Consider the following 21035-nt stretch of genomic DNA (forward strand, 5'->3'; position numbering starts at 1 on the left):
TAGCTGCAGTCCAGTCCTCGCCTAAGTATTTGAAAATCCTACCGAGTGAAGAGCAAACCTCCCACTCGGAGGCTTAGCTGCAATCCAGTACTCGCCTAAGTATTTGAAAATCCTACCGAGTGGAGATCAACCCTCCCACTCGGGGGCTTAGCTGCAGTCCAGTACTCGCCTAAGTATTTAAAAATCCTACCGAGTGGAGAGCAAACCTCCCACTCGGGGGCTTAGCTGCAGTCCAGTACTCGCCTAGGTATTTCAAAATCCTACCAAGTGGAGAGCAACCCTCCCACTCGGGGGCTTAGCTACAGTCCAGTACTCGCCTAAGTATTTGAAAATCCTACCGAGTGAAGAGAAAACCTCCCACTCGGAGGCTTAGCTGCAGTCCAGTACTTGCCTAAGTATTTGAAAATCCTACCGAGTGGAGAGCAACTCTCCCACTCGGGGGCTTAGCTGCAGTCTAGTACTCGCCTAAGTATTTGAAAATCCTATCGAGTGGAGAGAAACCCTCCCACTCGGGGGCTTAGCTGCAGTCCAATACTCGCCTAAGTATTTTAAAATCCTACCGAGTGGAGAGCAAACCTCCCACTCGGGGGCTTAGCTGCAGTCCAATACTCGCCTAAGTATTTGAAAATCCTACCGAGTGGAGAGCAACCCTCCCACTCGGGGGCTTAGCCGCAGTCTAGTACTCGCCTAAGTATTTGAAAATCCTACCGAGTGAAGAGCAAACCTCCCACTCGGAGGCTTAGCTGCAGTCCAGTACTCGCCTAAGTATTTGAAATCCTACCGAGTGGAGAGCAACTCTCCCACTCGGGGGCTTAGCTGCAGTCCAGTACTCACCTAAGTATTTGAAAATCCTACTGAGTGGAGAGCAACTCTCCCACTCGGGGGCTTAGTTGTAGTCCAGTACTCGCCTAAGTATTTGAAAATCCTACCGAGTGGAGAGCAACCCTCCCACTCGGGGCTTAGCTACAGTCCAGTACTCGCCTAAGTATTTAAAAATCCTACCAAGTGGAGAGCAATCCTCCCACTCGGAGGCTTAGTTGCAATCCAAGTACTCGCCTAAGTATGAAATCCATTCCGATACGCAAGGACGACGAGTTGCAGGTCGACTGCCGCCTTCTCCTTCGGAGCTACGCCACAAATACAACATGCACTCCATTCCGATCCGCAAGGACGACGAGGTGTAGGTTGACTGCTACCTTCTCCTTCGGAGCTACGCCACAAATACAACATGCGCTCCATCCCGATCCGCAAGGATGCATGTCGACTGCAATCTGTGCTCCATCCCTACCTGCAAGAGCGATGAAGTGCAGGTCGACTGGATTTTCCACCTCAGATCTGCGTCTCAAGCACTATAGTATATTCCGAGTGAAGAACAAAGTTCGATCGAAGGAAAATGCAAGCATATTCAACAATAAGCCAAGTTCAGATAACATCCTACGGATTCAGAAGTGCTCAGGCGTCAAGCCTGTAAAAGTTTATCGGTTACAAAACCACTCGGCATTCCGAGGCAAATTTAAGGCGAAGCATAGAAGTTTTTCTTACTCCTCAGGTGGAGGACTGGAGGGTGCGACAAACTGGTCCAAGTCAATTCCGTCAGCAATCCGAGTGGCAGCGGCAATGAAGGTCTCCATGAAAGATTGTAAGTCATGCTTCTTGGTATTGGCAACTTTGATGGACGCCAGCTTTTCCTCTTGCGCAGCCTTGCAGTGAACACGGACCAGGGACATGGCAACGTCAGCGCCGCACCTGGCAGAAGACTTCTTCCATTCTTGCACTCGACCTGGAACTTCATTCAGTCGAGTCATTAGAGACTCGAGGTCATTTTGAAGCGTCACTCCTGGCCAGAGTGTCGTGTCGATTCGCGACGCCGCAACCTTTAGTCGAGCAAGGTAGTCAACCACACCAGCAACATGAGATTCCAGTTGGAGCACGTTCATAGAAGTTTCATCCTTCACAGGAGAGTTAATGGGGTCCAAGCTTGTCTCCACTCGACTGGTATCCTCCTCGAAGTTTTGGCAGAATTCTGTAACACAATTCAAAGATAAACCAACAGTTCTACGATAAGTCGATGATAACAAGTCAGTCGGGTAGGAGAGACTATCCTCAAGCATGATGAATAACTTCTTGGCGAGCCCTCCCAGATAAGCCTCCAGATCGTTCCTCTTCCCCACCAGTTCACTAGCCTTGTCATTCAGAGCTATCTTATCATTCTTCAGACGGCTGACCTCCTTGTTGGCCGCGTCGAGAGCAGCTTTCAGATTGGCGTTCTCCTCTTCAAGTTTACCGACTGAAGCCAATTTTTCTTCCGCAAGCTTTGTTTTGTCCAAAGCCGCCTTCTGTGCCTCGGCAAGGTCACGGTCCTTCTTCTTCAGAGCCTCCTTCATTTTATCTACAAAATGACAATGAGATCAGAATCAGGAATGGGCATAAAGATAAAGACAGTCGTCAAGTTCTCACCAGCCATACCTTTTGCTTCGTCTTTCGAGTGGTTCAGGATGGTCATGAGCTTGGAGCGGTTGGATACATCTCCGGAGGAAGACCTCTAGCAAATCCATGCCAGTCACCCCATTGCGGACAAGCTGAACCACTCGACCAACCAACACTTTGACTTGTGCCTTCTCTTCCGGTGTCACTTTCAGAGAAGAAGGTTTTTCTGCTCGGTTCTGGGAGAAAAGTGGAAGACTCGTCGCCTGTCCTGGGGTCGGCTGGTCTCTGCAGTAGAACCAGGTCGACTACCACCCGCGGACTGAGTCAGGAAGAGTCATAGCTGGAAAAGAACTTTTGCTTCTCATCTGGATCCCAAGACCCCCGCACATCTGAATCACTTGCCTCTTATCGTCACTCGACTTGGCTTTCTTAACCGACTGAGAACGACAAGTGAAAATGTGCTTGAAGAGGCCCCAATGAGGACGACAACCCAAGAAATTCTCACACAAAGACATGAAGGCAGCAAGATACATGATGGAATTTGGAGTAAAGTGATGGAGTTGCGCTCCGAAAAAGTTCAAGAAACTCCGGAAAAAAGGATGAGGGGGAAGGGAGAATCCGTGGTCGACGTGAGTGGCGATAAGGACACACTCACCCTCAAGAGGCCGCGGCTCGATCTTGTTCCCCGGGAGGCGCGCAGATTCGTGAGGAATGAATCCCCCCTCGACCAGGTCATCAATGTCTTCCTGACGAATCGCCGAGGGCATTCAATCGCCCTGGATCCAGCCCCGCGGAAAGGCAGACCTCGAGGAAGATCCGCCCCGACCGGACTTCTTCGCCTTCGCCTGCGCCGTCGCCTTCTTCGCGCGCTCCAGGGCCGCCGTCTTCTCCTTCACCATCGCCGCAGATGAAGCTCGAATTGACCGACGACACCGAGACGAGAGCAGAGGTGGCGGAGGAATTCGAGAAGAAAGAGGAAAAATGAAGGCGCACTGTTCGAAAGCCCTGGGCCAGCGGCTTATATGGAGTTTCTTACGAGTGACTGACCTGTAGGCCCAGACAATCCTGTGAAATCCCGCAACAGCCGCGCGCGCGATACGTGGCGAAAAAGGTGGTGCGGAGATCGAGGCGTCTCCGCCCTATCCCGTCCGATTACTGCGGCCTCCTCCGCCCCGCGCGCTTCCCAAAATTCGAATCCCGCAAAATCCGCGAGCAGCAGAACAACTTGTCAGACGGAGGATCTCCTCCACACCATCACTTGGAGCTTTTCAAGTAAAGAATTCACTCGACTGAAACCAAGAATGGATCAAGGCGACCGAAAAAGAAGTTGGTGTCGTTACTTAAGTTCATGGATCCAGAACAAGATACACTCATAGCACGAAAAATGGGTCGGAAGAGTTCTCAACTCCTTCCCCACTCAAACCTCGGTCCATTAGGGGGCTAATGATGAAGCTATGTACCTAGGGTAGGGTCATGGACCTGTCCAAACTACCCTCTCCAAGGACATCTCTAGAAGAAACCACCTTTCAATCGACTCAGAAGTGTTCCACTCGACGGACTCGAAGACACTCGACCATGAAGCCAACCACTCGACATCTAGGAGATCTAAAGTTGCTCTACACACAATCGACCGGTCATTAAGTAGCCTTTATGGTCATCATAGCACTTTATTTGTGGTGTTACCAGTAACACCCGATCTTAATGTACCTTAAACCCTACATAACCGAGGGCCGGAGGGGTCTGGCGAACTCGATATAAGCCACCCCCTCCTCAGTGTAAGGGGTTCACGCCTCTGTAACTCATACACACATAATCCAGTCGACCGCCTCCGGGCTCCGAGACGTAGGGATGTTACTTCCTCCAAGAAGGGCCTGAACTCGTAAATCTATTACGTATACAACTACTCCATAGGTAGGATCTTGCCTCTCCATTGCTACCCCCCTACACTACTGTCAGACTTAGAACCACGACAGTGCCCCTTAGTGATTTTGGTGTATTAAAGACTTATAGGTTAAGGGACTAATGTGTTTTTGAGTGTACACATGTTCTATAAGTCTATGAGGAGTTTGATATTTACGATGAAAGTCGACCCCTAAAAATGAATGTCTTCAGTTGAAGACTTTGGTTTTCTTGAAGGCTTTGAAACTGAGGAAATTGGTGTGACCTTGAAGACTTGGATATTAATGTGAGGACTATGAAGCGTGAAGACTTTTGTTTTCTTAGTTTCATTTTCTCTTTCTTGAGTCATAGAAAACACCGTACTGTTAAAGAGGGTCGAGGTAAAACTTGATGGTAAAGATGCTCATCTCAAAGCCTACACCTGCTCAATCCTTTCAAGTGAAGCCATTGGAAATCTCATACAGTTCAGTCAATTTCTTCAGTGACAGAGACGAAGATCTTCTATTCTCTGAGGAATTTATTCTAACTGAGGAGTTAGGAATTTGCCAGTGCGGATTGCCTACAAGTGAGGAACATGATAGCGCTGAGGAATTTGAGAGCTCAAAATTAAATTTCGACCGCTGCTGTGCTACGCGCCAGCTGTCCAAAATATCCTATCCACCTAACGGTCATATCATTGAAGGGCATTTATGTCTTATCATGCCGGGCTGCTCTCTAGGCTATAAATAGCCGACCCCTACAACCACTAGTTTGTTGGCTGCTCCGAGAGAAACTGACACTTGTCATTGAGAGCATCCCATCCTCCGAGGACTTTGAGCGAAAATCATCAAGTGAGGAAAACCCAAACACCTACAACCCAAGTGATTGAGCATCATTGAAGAGATTATTCCTGTGTGGAACCGACGCTTGTTACCTTTGAGGACTGTGCATCCTCCAGACGGTTAGGCGTCATGGTCTAGAGCGTCCAAGAGGAATTGTGGATCACCGAGTGACCGAGTCTGTGAAGGTTTGGAAGTCACGTGAAGACTTACCACGAGTTATTGGTCAAGGTCTGTGCGACTTTAGCTCAAGGAGAATATGGTGAGGACTGTGTGCCCGGGACTGTGTGTTCTTAGGTTTAAATGCCTAGCCACTCCAACCAGACGTACAACTGTCACAGCAGTTGGAACTGGTCTACCAAACCATCGTCTTCACCAAGCGACTGGTTCTGTTTCCTCAACTCTTTCATTTCCTCATTCATGTGTTGATGAACTTGATCGTTACTGTTTGAAGACTTTGACTGAAGATCTTCTCAATTTCCTCAATCCTTTTTCTTCGGTCACTTTGTCTTCAGCCTGCTTATCCTGTTTTCACGTCACCTGTGCTCTGTGTATGTTTCATTTCATCATGATGACTATGCTACTGCTTTGCTATGCTTGTAACTGAGTACTTATTCTGCTGCTAGTAGTTTGTTGCTTAGGAAATCCCTAGTTCGAATTTCCTCAACGACGAATTTGTAAAAATCGCCTATTCACCCCCCCTCTGGTCGATAAGCAAGGTACTCCCTTGTTCTATGTGATTTTAGTTTAACCACCTGGAGTTTTAGTTATGTCGACTGCAGGCATGATCAAGGTCTCGGCTGGGTGTCCTACCTTCAATGGGACGGACTACCCCTACTGGAAGAATAAGATGCGCATGCATCTTGAGCTAATTGACAACAATCTCTGGTACGTTGTGTAAAATGGCGTTCCCTCCATCACTCCTTTCGTGAACGCTACTAACGTGAAGAGATTCAAGCAACTCGGATCTCAAGCAAAGAATATTATATGTGGCCATCTGAGCAAAGGACAGTACGACAGAGTGAGTGCTTTGGAGATAGCAAAGCTCATCTGGGATAGGCTGTCCAAGGTCAACGAAGGAGTCTCATCTCGACGCGCCTCTCGAGTTGACGTTCTTCGCGATCTTTTCAACCGCTTCAAAAGACCCGACAGTGAAAATGTTTAGCAAACCTTCGATCGGCTCACTGACATCTCAAGTGAGCTTCAAGCACTTGGTGCCACTAACATCACCGACCATGAGGTGGTGAAGAAATTGCTGAGATCAGTTGATTCCTCATACGATACACTTGCACTGATGATTCAAGAACACATAGATTACAAGTCACTAGATCCTCCTGATATCCTTGAGAGGCTAAATACTCATGAGTTCCAACTTGCTGAGAAGAGAGACCTCTACGGGCCAAGCTATGGAAGATCACGCACACTGAAGGCCAAGGCAGTTTCCAAATCTGAAGGAGAAGATTCTGATAGCAGCCTTGGTGATCTGAAGAACTAAGCCAGGAGCTAGCAATGCTTGTGAGGAAATTCTAGAAGTTCTCAAGGCGTGGTCACTTTGGAAAATCTTCAAGAGGTGATACATGAGATCAGATTCCTCATCCCGCGATTACAAGAAGAGGACTTGCCACAAATGCAAGAAACCTGGCGACTACATTACTGATTATCCTCAGTGGGTGAAGGAATCAAAGAAGAAGAAGAAGTACAAGGATGATAGTTCAGATGACTCGAAGAAAAAGAAAAAATCTACAAAGTCCTCATCATCAAAATTCAAAGTCTTCATCTCACAAGAAGAGCAGTTCCAAAACTGCTCTGGCATTTATTTGCAAGGAAATGGACTTTGAAGCTGAATCTGAGGAAAATGAGGAAGAGGAGGAATCCGAAGAGTCAGACTCTGGTGACGCGCTACTGCCTACATCAACAAGTCCATCTTCAATGCTGAGGAAAATGAATTCCCCAACACTGCTGACGACGGTGATGATGATTACCCTCCCACCTATTGCTTCATGGCAAAAGGTGCCAAGGTACTCAAATATCCCTCCTCTGAATCTAGTGAGGATGAATCTGATTAAAAACTCAAACCTAGTTATTCCAAACTTGCTAAGATTGCTGTCAAACAACAAAAGGCTTTGGAAAAGGTTCAAAATTTGCTAGACAAAAGCGATGACCTGTTGGGCGAGGAATTGGATCGAACTCAAACTCTGACTGATAATCTTCAGCAACTTCAGTCTAAGTTTGATAATCTTCAGAGTCATCATAACTCTCTCTTAGACGATCATTAGAAGCTTTCTTATGAATTTCTTCAAAGAAAGAAAGACCTTGAGAAGCTAAGGGTGAGTTATGAATATTTTCAGAAGGAAAATGATTCATTGCTTGCTCAACAGATCAGTTCCGCTCAGGAAGAATTCATTCCACCATGTTTGAAATGCATTGAACGTGAATCTACTAATTCTTCACTTGAATGTTCAAATGCTTCTATTGCTGCAAATTCTTCAACTGTCTCTGTGGTCACAAATTCCTCATCTGAGGATACCACAAGTATCACTGACTATAATGTAGGCTTGAAGGAAATGTATGTGACAGGCATATACAAAAGCCTCAAAGGGCATCAGGCTCTTTGCGATGTGCTCAAAAAGCAGATCTTGAACATGAACCCTAGGAAAGAGGGTATTGCCTTTGAGAGGAAACTCAATGCTGATGGGACCTACTGGAAACCTGAGCAGTATCCTAAAACCTCATGGGTTGCTGCTAAGGGACCTCCCATAGATCCATCCACTTTATCTGGCTTTACTTGTGAATCTTCATATTCTTCTGATGAGTCATTTGACTCCAACTATAAACTGTTCAAAAATCAGAATGGTGAAGTATTTTCTAGATATGTTGGAACTAACTGCAGGAGCAGCCCCCCTATGAAGAAAATCTGGGTTCCCAAAAAGTGTCTTGAAAGTATTCAGGTGGATGTCCTCATGACACTACCTGTGAAGAATAGGAACCCCAGATTAAATTATTCATATGGACCAAAATCTTCATATGGATCCAAGTCCTCATACAGACCAAATTCCTCATCTAGATCGAATTCCTCACGTGGATCCAAATCCTCATATGAACAACATCGTGCTAACACTTCCGTTTTGCAGGTAAAATCTAAAGGCTATGAATATGTGCATTATTCTTCAAATCATTATGTTCATAAGTCCTCGAAGAATTTCTCTGCTTATTCATATGCTTACTCTAACCCCTCTACTGTGAAACAAAGTGCACTAGCTTCAATACCACCGTTCTCTTACGGGGCTCGCAGAATGATGAACTCTTTGCCACCCCTCCAGATGTGGGTGGTTGTGACAACTTGGTTTTTCCCCGCTTTTCTTTGCTTGTTTTTCAGCTGAGTTGATTTTGGGTTTGGAGTTTTGAATCATTTCATTTGGACTTAACCACTTGGGTATCCCTTGACTTTCACCCAGGTGTTCCCTCTCCTCCCCACAGCAATCATTTCACCCCTGGCCAACCCAACAATATTGCTTGGAATATTTTTCTTAAATGAAAAATATTCATTTTTGCCTCCAAAACCCTAGCTAACTCATTGAGCTCCAAAGCAACCCTAATATTTCTTGCCCCAGAAATCCTGAGAAAAATCCCAATTATTCTTTTGACCCTAGGGCACATTTCTAAGCAAAAATATTTCACCACTCTTTGGAATATTTTGGCTACAGAAAATCAAATCACTTCTGGGCTGAAATGGTAGGTTCTACAGCAACTACCTTTTTACTAGCTCCAATGTAGCTGGTTTCCCCTGAGCTTATTTACCTTAGTAAGAGATAGTAAAACCCCAAAGCTCAGCCCTTGAATCCCTGTAGTTTGACCTCAGTAACTCCACAAAGTTTCTGTCCAGTAACTTAACCTCATCACCATTTTACTTCTACTGCACCTGGAACCAAACCGAGCCATGGTAACACCTCAGTTTACTAAGGACTACACGCCAGACATCCTTGTTAGTGCGTAGGTGGCCTGATGTCATGGTCCACACGGTGACCGCGTTTGTCCGAGCGTGCTGGCATGCCAAACGCGCGCTCTGCGCGTCGCCAGCGCCTCTGTTGAGCGCGTGCTTGCTGCTCGGCTAGCCAGAGCATGCCCCCCTCGCCACCATCCTTGTCTCCACCTCCTTAACTCCACCCTGACGCTCGCCGACGCCGGAGCTCACCGCAGCAAGCACGGGCACGGTTCGGCCAATGGCACAGTGCACGCGCACTGTGTTCGTCTCTTTCCCCCTTGATTCTGTGCTCGTCCGCGCCCGCGTACAGTGGCCGTGTGACCTCCGTCGCCTTCTCCATCGCTTTATGGCACCGTTCGTCGTTGGGCGCCGGGGACAGGTGTCCTCCGGCGGAGCCTGAGTCCTCCTTGCCGCCCCGCCTATAAAAGCCCCCTCCGCAGCCTCCTGGAGCATCGCAACCCACTCTCACTCCCTCCTAGAGCCACCAGAAGCCGCAGCCCGGCCGGGCAGGCCGCGGGCTGCCGTCCCGGAGCCGAGCTCGCCGGCGATCCCCTCTGGATCGTTCCCACAACTTCGGCCCCTCCCAAGCCAAGGCGACCCCGCCAGGGCCTCCGCCTCTCCTCCGTGAAGCCAACACACCTAGCTAGAGCCCCTGGAGCCGCCCCAAGCCACCGTCTTCTTCAACTCCGGCAACCTTCGCCCTCCGTCGACCGCTGGAGAGGTCAAATCCGACACCGTCCGGCCACCGTTAGCCACACTACGGGTACGGGCAGGTGCGCAATCATCTTCTCCATCGATCCCTCCCTCTCGTTCGCCTCCAAGAAGTCTCAACGCCGGCGTGAGCTCCGGCGAAGCGCCGCGCCTCTCTGTTTCCCTCTCTGCTCCCTCTGGCCTGACTAGCGGGGCCCGCTAGTCAGCCACTCATTACACGCGTGAAGCGGTATGAGTGGTGGCGCCCCGGGAGATTACGCCTTCGACGTCACCCCCTCTGTTTATTATTTAAAATTCATTTAAATTCCAGTAGCATTCAAACAGCCACAACTTTTTACCCGAGAGTCAAAATGCATTGATTCGTTTTGCATCATGTTCTGTGTCCACAAATCTAACAGCACCCAAAGGATGAGATTTTTCCTTGCTGTCTGGATTTTCTGGCAATTTTCAGAAGGTTTCTTGATATTTTCTTTTTGTGGTTTTGAATATTTTCAGCAGAGCCAGCTTGTCTTGAGGATCACCAGGAGCCTTGTGAACCTCACCAGTACTAAGGCAAGCCGCATTAACATTTTCTTGGTGCCACTTCAATACTTATGATTTTCCTACTTGGACTTATGAATATTGATGCATTTAATCTATTTGTATAATAAATATATTCTGTTATATGCTGGATATGTTAAAATACTTGAACTTCAGAATGTTTGAAGTAAATATTGTTGGCAAGATAAGGAGAACTTAGTTGCAAGTAATAAATAAATAATATGGTCATAGAGTTTGATGAGTAGTTTAAATATTATTTTGCATGGTGAATAATGATGAAAATGCTAGAAATGGTTCTGGTATAAGTAAAGTGAGATTTTAACCAGAATAGTAGCATGTGTTGATGATGGTTCCGTAGGAGCGTGATTGGTGCAGTTGTTTGCACGATTATGTGGTGCATATGTTAAGTGATGCATAATATGGCATTATGACACCGGTTATTCTTTTTCACATTAAGTTGAACCTGATTAATAATTCAACTTGAACATGATGTTGCCGGGTCGTGGTGCCGCTGAGACGAGTCTTTCCCAGTGCAACCACATTTGCCGGTATGGGACGGCCTTAATGCATTTCATTGTCGTGCCTCTGGTCGGTGCCTTCATTTAGGGAAGGTTATGAGCGTGCTGTACCCTGGCCCAGTAGGCAAGCATAACCTTGTGAGCCCGTAGTTAAGTTAATTTTTGGTACCGGGTCCCAGAGTGGATCGTGGCCACGATGGTGGTCGAGGTGTCTGGAGGTAGACACGGGGCCACCCAGGACTAGCCCGTTGGGGTCTGAGTCGGAAGGGCCGGGAGAGTGTCATGACAATGAAATGGTTTCGTCGGAACGCCGTTGGTCCACCCGAATGGGAGTGCTAGGCCATGGGTTCCGTAGTGTGGGTACAGTGTACTAACCTCTGCAGAGTGTTTTTAATCTATCGATAGCTGAGTCCACGGTTACGGACTCGCTCGAAAGTAGGGTACACCATGGGTCAACACTTAATAAATATGCACACTAAATTGCACTAAGGATAGCAGTGAGGCCATCGTGTTGAGTTGGCCACGGGTTGGTCGGGTTGTGATCTCCGTAAGGATCATGGTCCACGAGTTGGTCGGGTTGTGATCACCGTAAGGATCACGGGCCACGAGTTGGTCGGGTTGTGATCGCCGTAAGGATCACAGGCCACGAGTTGGTTGGGTTCTGATCGCCGTAAGGATCACGAGTGTGTTTTTGGTATTATCATGTTCATTGGTCACATCTGGTAAGCCAGTCATGAGAATGAGTACCTATTGAGCATAATTGCAGGATGTTGGATATATGGTTGCATTGTTGTTTAATTGGTTAAATATCATGATATTGTCTGTCATCATGTTTATGCTTATTGTGAGCTTGCAAGTACATTCAATGTACTAACCTGGCGTGTCATGCCAGATTTCAGGAAAGTCCCGTTGGAAAGGAGTGCTGTCCGAGTCTAGACCGTGTCCACATTGGTGTCCTTGTGCTATGGAGTCCCGCTACGACGTTGTTCCGCTGCCGAGTAGTTGCCATGATCAAGGCCCCTTTATGTTCACTAAATAATGTACATATTGTTCAGCCGCACCGTGTGTGCCTCTTGGCCTCGCTAACTATTGTAATATGAACTATGCTCTGCTAGAATGAATAAAGCCGTTGTTTTCTGTACCATGTTGTTGTGTGTTGCCAGAAGACAAGGTCTTTGGGCTGGCAATGCAAGGTAAACCGGTCGCTCTGAGCCGGGGTGCCACAATGCTTGGTATCAGAGCCGCACTGACTGTAGGCCATGCTAGACTAAGCCAAGTTAACTGGATGCTAGATACGAGTTGTAGCTGAGTGTCGGTAATAACTATAGCTGGTTGTTGCATTGTTTACACTGATTATATTTTTTCTATGCTAACCTGCTAATGGTTGTGAGTGTAGATTGCTCCGGTGCTGTATCCGTGCCAGTTGCAGCTGATGCCGTACACGTCACCGCATCTCCTTCGTAACGTGTGGCGTCGGCTGTACCCTCACGGGGACGATCCAGTCTATAGTGTGTACCGGGAGCGCCTACCTGACTCAGTGTATGAGTATCACGCCGTGGTTACTCTGTGGACTAGTTCCGATTTTGGCTCTTACACTTGTACCTCTCGTAGCGGCTACGCTTCTGCCGCTTCTCAGGCTGTCCAGTTTGCTGCATTCGAGGTACTTGTTGAGCTCCGCTACAACGAGGTCCGGATGCGGAGTCACCCAAGTTTCCATTTCTACCCTTCTCTCCACAATAATGGTCGTGTTCGTTTCCCTATCATTGATCCGGAGTCTGATAGTGTAGCTAGCCACCTTTCTCGCTACATCACTGCTAGCTATCTTCTAAACTATGAGCTGGCTCGTGAGCTGAGTCGTACCCGTACTGCTTTAGCCGCTACTTTAGTTTCTGCTCGCTCAGCCACTACTTCTCCATCCGTAGGATTTATTCCCTACGTTCGTGCCAGTTCTAGATCCCCTGTTTCTTCGGTTACTCCCCCGAGTAGCTCGGGCACCGTGACTGCGAGTCTACCTAGTGCTCCGGCCGAGTGGGTTACACTCCTCGCCACTCCTGCAGCCCCGATGGTCCACCCTCCACCTGCTCCAGTGGGAGAGCCCTCGAGGCAGTGTCATCGTGTCACTTTTAACCCAGAGGTCTCCGTTAACCCCGTCAGTTCTGGATCCGAGTCTACTTCAGGAGAGGACCCCGCAGCGCCAGCCGAGCAGTAGAGCTTTCGTGTATTCTCAGTCATCAGGATGGAGTACAGATGTAGTCGGACGAGTTATGATGTTTCATTTCATGTATGAGAGTAGTTGGACCCGGCATGCTGTTATCTTTCATGTATGAGTCTATGTATAATTATGTTGGACTTTATTTTATTCGCCGTATTTTCTTCGTCTTTTCGGTTTCGCTGGGTTTTGTGCCGGCTTCTCCCCAGTTTTTGTTGAATGCTTCTCATCTCGGTTGCGTTGACTTGTGAAAAATCATATTAGGATGACGCGGGGAGGATGCTGTAGCAACATTCGCGAGGGTTCCCCTGTTCAGCGTTCCGCATGACAGGCAGGACAATCACCTGAACCGTATGTTCCACCACCGCCTCCACCGCCAAATCCGCCCTCCACCGAGCAAATTACGCGTATGTTAGAGGAACAACGAAACAATGATCTGATGGAAATATTCAGAAGTATTCAAGCAATGGTTGGACATAATGGAAATCAGCCTGCCCCTCACTCCAAGCTATCTGATTTCTAGAGGACTAAGCCTCCCAGTTTCAGTCAGGCCATTGATCCCTTGGATGTAGATGATTGGTTAAGAACTATGGAAAAGAAGCTTGAGGTTGCTCGAACTGATGAAGAGGATAAAGTGCCATTTTTAACACATTATCTGGAAGGTGCTGCTGCTATATGGTGGGAAAATGAGAAAGCCATAGGGACTGAGAATGAAGCAATTACCTGGTCAAGATTCAAGGAGCAATTCCAGAAATACCACATCCCTGCGGGAATTATGAAGACTAAGCAATGTGAATTTATCGCGCTCCTCCAAGGAAGTCAGTCAGTGGGGGATTATTTGCAGAAATTCAATCACCCATCACGTTACTCTCAATATGACGTGGCCACTGAAGAAAGGAAGATAGACAGATTTCTTGGTGGATTAAACCCGCAACTTCGCTGTGCTCTCAGTGTGTTCGATTTTCCAGATTTCCAAACCCTGGTGAACAATGCTTTCATTGCTGAACATGAACACAAGCTCGTGTTAGATATTAAGTCTGCCCATAATGATCACAAGCGCAAGTTTGAGCCCAGGAAGGAAATACAACCAGTGCAGAAGGTTCTTACCTGGCAGCCAACTCCAGTGGCATACCAGCCTAGTTGGCAACAAAATGTTAACAAGACCACCACCCAAGTCAAGAATGACGTACTCAACCCAGTTATGGAAAATCTATTGCGCAACAATTCCTATTACAGTTGCGGACAAACCAGACATTTCGCCAAATAGTGTCCCAAGAACAACTGGACCAATGCTACGTTCAAGCCTCAAATCCATTATCTGGAAGCCGGTCCGAGTTAGCACGACGTCACGGGATACATTCATCACATTTCAGCCGACGAAGCCCAAGAAAATCCCGAAGTTGTCATTGGTATGTTCCCTGTTAATAACATACCTGCAGTAATTTTATTTGACTCTGGGGCTTCCCACTCTTTTATTTCTCGGAGTTTTGTTGCCCAAAACAAATTCCCTTGTTCACTTTTGGGCAAGAATATGCTGGTACAAACCGCGGGATCTCTTATTCGAACTAATCTTGTCTGCCGCAATCTGGAAGTCAGTATCAACGGAATTCGTTTCCCAATGTCTTTGATACTTATTGAGTCTAATAAATTAGATGTTATCTTGGGTATGAATTGGCTGACTCAGTACCAAGTATGCATAAACTATGCGACCCGAGAAGTCAACTTGACCGGACAAGATGGGCAAGCTACCAAGTTTATTGGTCGTAGAAGCATACCCTCCAAGGAAATGGTTTTTACAGCAATAGCAGAAATGGAATTAATTTCGGTGGTCATTGAGTTTCCTGATGTATTCCCAGAAGAACTGCCAGGCATGCCACCTGACCGAGAGCTTGAGTTTGCAATAGAACTTGTGCCCGGAACCACACCAATAGACAAGAAATATTATCGAATGCCGTCATCCGAATTGGTGGAGCTAAAGAAATAGCTCGATGAAATGCTCCAAAAAGGATACATCCGCCCCAGTTCCTCGCCATGGGGATCACCCGCTATTTTTGTGGACAAGAAAGATGGCAGCCTTCATATGTGTGTGGACTACCGACAGTTGAATGATGTTATGATCAAAAACAAATACCCTCTGCCAAGAATTGATGATTTGTTTGATCAGCTCAGTGGAGCCAAGGTATTCTCAAAAATTGATTTGCGGACTGGATATTACCAGGTCAAAATTAAAAAGGAGGATATTCCCAAGACCGCGTTCACCACTCGCTATGGTCTCTATGAATATACCGTCATGTCCTTCAGCCTCACCAACGCCCCCGCCTTCTTCATGCACATGATGAATAAAGTATTCATGGATTTCCTCGATAAGTTCGTGGTCGTCTTCATCGATGATATACTTATTTACTCAAGAAGTGAAGAAGAGCATAAAGGACACCTCCGCGCAGTGTTACAATGACTCCGTGAGCACTAGTTATACGCCAAATTCAGTAAATGCGAGTTTTGGCTCAAGCAAGTTGGATTCCTCAGGCATGTGCTATCCGCTGAAGGTATAGCCATGGACCCAAGCAATGTAAAGGATGTGCTCGACTGGTTGCCACCCGCCACCGTATCTCAGATTCGGAGTTTTCTTGGATTAGCCGGATACTATCGTTGTTTCATTGAAGGGTTCTCCAAGATTGCTAAGCCCATGATGGAGCTGCTAAAAAAGGATAAGAAGTTTGAATGGACTTCAGACTGTGAGAAAAGTTTCACCGAGTTAAAGAAATGCTTGACAACTGCGCCAGTATTAACACTTCCAGATATCTACCGCAGCTTTGACGTATACTGCGACGCTTCCCGGCAAGGACTTGGATGTGTGCTTATGCAAGATGGTAAGGTAGTAGCTTATGCCTCGCGGCAGCTACGACCTCACGAAGGAAATTACCCCACTCATGATTTGGAATTGGCCGTGGTAGTCCATGCTTTAAAAATTTGGAGACACTACCTCATTGGGAAAAGGTGCCAAATTTTCACCGATCACAAAAGTCTCAAATATATATTTACTCAGCCGGATTTAAATCTCCATCAACGAAGATGGCTTGAGTTGGTCAAGGATTATGATCTTGGAATAAATTATCATCCGGGTAAGGCCAACGTGGTTGCCGATGCACTCAGTCGAAAGCCCGTCAGTTTAAACGTTATGTTGGAATCTCTGCCTTCCGAACTTAAAGAAGAAATTGCTCAGCTCAACCTGGTCATAGTTGAGGCTGGCCTTGCCAATATCCTGACGGTTACTCCTACTCTTGAGGAAGAAATCCGTAAGGCCCAGTCTGGTGATGCTGATCTGCAGAAATGCATCAAATCATCCGATTTCTCGAAGGATCAGTGCGGTACCCTCCGATTCAGGGGAAGGATTTGTGTGCCCAATCAAGCTGACCTAAAGCAGAAAATTTTGTCAGAAGCCCATGAATCCTCGTATTCAATCCACTCGGGAGGTACAAAAATGTATGAAGACCTTCGACAAATATTCTGGTGGGATGGAATGAAGAAAGACATTGCATATTTCATGGCCTGTTGCGACATATGCAACAAAGTTAAGGCAGAACATCAGAAACTAGCCGGACTTCTCCAACCACTACCCGTGTCACATTGGAAATGGGATGATGTATGTATGGATTTCATCACAGGACTACCCAGGACCCGACGAGGCAATAATGCGATCTGGGTCATAGTGGATACATTAACCAAGGTAGCCCACTTCCTCCCAGTCAGAACCTCATACCGAGCAGATGAGCTTGCCCGACTGTATGTATCCAGGATTGTCAGTTTGCATGGAGTTCCCTGAACCATCACTTCTGACCGAGGCTCGCTTTTCACCTCTGCTTTCTGGTCCCATCTCCATCAGTCCCTTGGGACAAAGTTAAAATACAGTACTGCTTATCATCCTCAGACGGATGGGAAAACTCAAAGAGTAAATCAGCTACTCGAAGATATGCTCCGAGCCTGTGTTTTGGCCCAAGGATCCCAGTGGGTAGACTGCTTTCCGTACGCCGAGTTCTCGTATAACAATGGGTTCCAGACCAGTTTAAAGATGTCACCATATGAAGCCTTGTATGGCTGTAAGTGCCACACTCCATTAAATTGGTCTCAAACCGGAGATAGCCGTATTTTCGGAACAGATCTCATGCTGGAAGCTGAAAAGCAAGTCAAGGAAATTCGAGACAGATTACAACTGGCCAAGTCGCGACAGAAAAGTTATTACGATGCAAAGCACCGGCAGATCAGTTTTGAACCCGGAGAACATGTCTACCTTCGAGTCACGCCCATGAAAGGAATAAAGAGGTTCCAAACTCGCAGAAGATTGGCACCCAGGTTTATTGGTCCATTTCCCATTATGACGCAAGTGGGTGCTGTGGCATATCAGTTGGAACTGCCCCCTGAATCGTCAAACGTGCACAACGTGTTCCACGTTTCACAACTGCGACGGTGCATCTCACCAACCGAGAAAAAGACCGATTTGGCAGAGATAGAGCTGGCAAAGGACTTGACCTACAAAGAGAGGCCAGTGAAAATTTTGGATCAGATGGAACGGGTCACTCACAGTAAATCACGAAAGTTTTACAAGGTTCAATGGATGCATCATACCGAGTCAGAATCAACCTGGGAATCAGAAGAATTTCTAAGGGCATGTTATCCAGAATGGTTTTCCCAAGCAACCGAATCTTGAGGATGAGATTCATTCTAAGTGGGGGAGGTTACAGCCTGGTTTCCCCCCTCTTTTCTTTGCTTGATTTTCAACTGAGTTGATTTTGGGTTTGGAGTTTTGAATCATTTCATTTGGACTTAACCACTTGGGTATCCCTTGACTTTCACCCAAGTGTTCCCTCTCCTCCCCACAACCATCATTTCACCCCTGGCCAACCCAACAATATTGCTTGGAATATTTTTCTTAAATGAAAAATATTCATTTTTGCCTCCAAAACCCTAGCTAACTCATTGAGCTCCAAAGCAACCCTAATATTTCTTGCCCCAAAAATCCTGAGAAAAATCCCAATTATTCTTTGGACCCTAGGGCACATTTCTGAGAAAAAATATTTCACCACTCTTTGGAATATTTTGGCTACAGAAAATCAAATCACTTCTGGGCTGAAATGGTAGGTTCTACAGCAACTACCTTTTTACTAGCTCCAATGTAGCTGGTTTCCCCTGAGCTTATTTACCTTAGTAAGAGACAATAAAACCCCAAAGCTCAGCCCTTGAATCCCTGTAGTTTGACCTCAGTAACTCCCCAAAGTTTCTGCCAATAACTTAACCTCATCACCATTTTACTTCTACTGCACCTGGAACCAAACCGAGCCATGGTAACACCTCAGTTTACTAAGGACTACACGCCAGACATCCTTGTTAGTGTGTAGGTGGCCCGATGTCACGGTCCATGCGGTGACCGCGTTCGTCCGAGTGTGCTGGCATGCCAAACGCATGCTCTGTGCGTCGCCAGCGCCTCTGTTGAGCGCGTGCTCGCTGCTCGGCCAGCCAGAGCATGTCCCCCCTCGCCACCATCCTCGTCTCCACCTCCTTAACTCCACCCTACCGCTCGCTGATGCCGGAGCTCACCGCAGCGAGCACGGGCATGGTCCAACCAACGGCACAATGCACACACATTGTGTTCGTCTCTTTCCCCCTCGATCATGTGCTCATCCACGCCCGCGTACAGTGGCTGCGTGACCTCCGTCGCCTTCTCCATCGCTCTCTGGCACTATTCGTCGCCGGGCGCCAGGGATAGGTGTCCTTCGGTGGAGCCTGAGCCCTTCCCGCCGCCCCTCCTATAAAAGCCCCCTCCGCAACCTCCAGGAGCATCGCAACCCACTCCCACTCCCTCCTAGAGCCATTAGAAGCCGCAGACCGGCCGGGTAGGCCGCGGGCTGCCGTCCCGGAGCCAAGCTCGCCGGCAATCCCCTCTGGATTGTTCCTGCAGCTCCGGCCCCTCCCAAGCCAAGGCGACCCTGCCAGGGCCTCCGCGTCTCCTCCGTGAAGCCAACACACTTAGCTAGATCCCCTGGAGCCGCCCCAAGCCGCCGTCTTCTTCAACTCCGGCAACCTCCACCCTCTGTCGACCGCTGGAGAGGTAAAATCCGATGCCGTCCGGCCACCGTTAGCCACGCTATGGGTACGGGCAGGTGCGCAATCGTCTTCTCCATCGATCCCTCCCTCTCGTTCGCCTCCAAGAAGTCTCAACACCGGCGTGAGCTCCGGCGAAGCGCCGCGCCTCTCTGTTTCCCTCTCCCCTCCCTCTGGCCTGACTAGCGGGGCCCGCTAGTCAGCCACTCATTACGCGCGAGAAGCGGTATGAGTGGTGGCGCCCCGGGAGATTACGCCTTCGATGTCACCCCCTCTGTTTATTATTTCAAATTCATTTAAATTCCAGTAGCATTCAAACAGCCACAACTTTTTACCTGAAAGTCCAAATGCATTGATTCTTTTTGCATCGTGTTCTATATCCAAAAATCTAACATCACCCAAAGGATGAGATTTTTCCTTGCTGTCTGGATTTTCTGGCAATTTTCAGAAAGTTTCATTATATTTTCTTTTTGTGGTTTCGAATATTTTCAGCAGAGCCAGCTTGTCTTGAGGATCACCAGGAGCCTTGTGAACCTCACCAGTACTAAGGCAAGCCTCAGTAACATTTTCTTCGTGCCACTTCAATACTTATGATTTTCCTACTTGAACTTATGAATATTGATGCATTTAATCTAGTTATATAATAAATATATTCTGTTATATGCTAGATATGTTAAAATACTTGAACTTCAGAATGTTTGAAGTAAGTATTGTTGGCAAGATAAGGAGAACTTAGTTGCAAGTAATAAACAAATAATATGGTCATAGAGTTCGATGAGTAGTTTAAGTATTATTTTGCATGGTGAATAATGATGAAAATGCTAGAAATGGTTCTGGTATAAGTAAAGTGAGATTTTAACCAGAATAGTAGCATGTGTTGATGATGGCTCCGTTGGAGCTTGGTTGGTGCAGTTGTTTGCACGATTATGTGGTGCATATGTTAAGTGATGCATAGTATGGCATTATAACACCGGTTATTCTTTTTCACATTAAGTTGAACCTGGTTAATAATTCAACTTGAACATGATGTTGAGCAGGTCGTGGTGCTGCTGAAACGAGTCTTTCCCAGTGCAACCACATTTGCCGGTATGGGACGGCCTTAATGCGTTTCATTGTCGTGCCTCTGGTCGGTGCCTTCATTTAGGGAAGGTTATGGGTGTGCTGTACCCTGGCCCGGTAGGCAAGCATAACCTTGTGAGCCCGTAGTTAAGTTAATTTTTGTACCGAGTCCCAGAGTGGATCGTGGCCACGACGGTGGTCGAGGTGTCTGGAGGTAGACATGGGGCCACCCAGGACTAGCCCGTTGGGGTCTGAGTCGGAAGGGCCGGGAGAGTGTCATGACAATGAAATGGTTTCATCGGAACGCCGTTGGTCCACCCGAATGGGAGTGCGAGGCCATGGGTTCCTTAGTGTGGGTACAATGTACTAACCTTTGCAGAGTGTTTTTTATATATTGATAGCCGAGTCCACGGTTACGGACCCGCTCGAAAGTAGGGTACACCATGGGTCAACACTTACTAAATATGCACACTAATTTGCACTAAGGATGGCAGTGAGGCCATTGTGTTGAGTTGGCCACGAGTTGGTTGGGTTGTGATCGCCGTAAGGATCACGGGCCACGAGTTGGTCGGGTTGTGATCACCATAAGGATCACGGGCCACGAGTTGGTCGGGTTGTGATCGCCATAAGGATCACGAGTGTGTTTTTGGTATTATCATGTTCATTGGTCACATCTAGTAAGCCAGTCATGAGAATGAGTACCTGTTGAGCATAATTGCAGCATGTTGGATATATGGTTGCATTGTTGTTTAGTTGGTTAAATATCATGATATTGT

This window comes from Triticum aestivum, chromosome 5B (genome assembly GCF_018294505.1).
Source record: "Triticum aestivum cultivar Chinese Spring chromosome 5B, IWGSC CS RefSeq v2.1, whole genome shotgun sequence".
Taxonomy (NCBI): Eukaryota; Viridiplantae; Streptophyta; class Magnoliopsida; order Poales; family Poaceae; genus Triticum; species Triticum aestivum.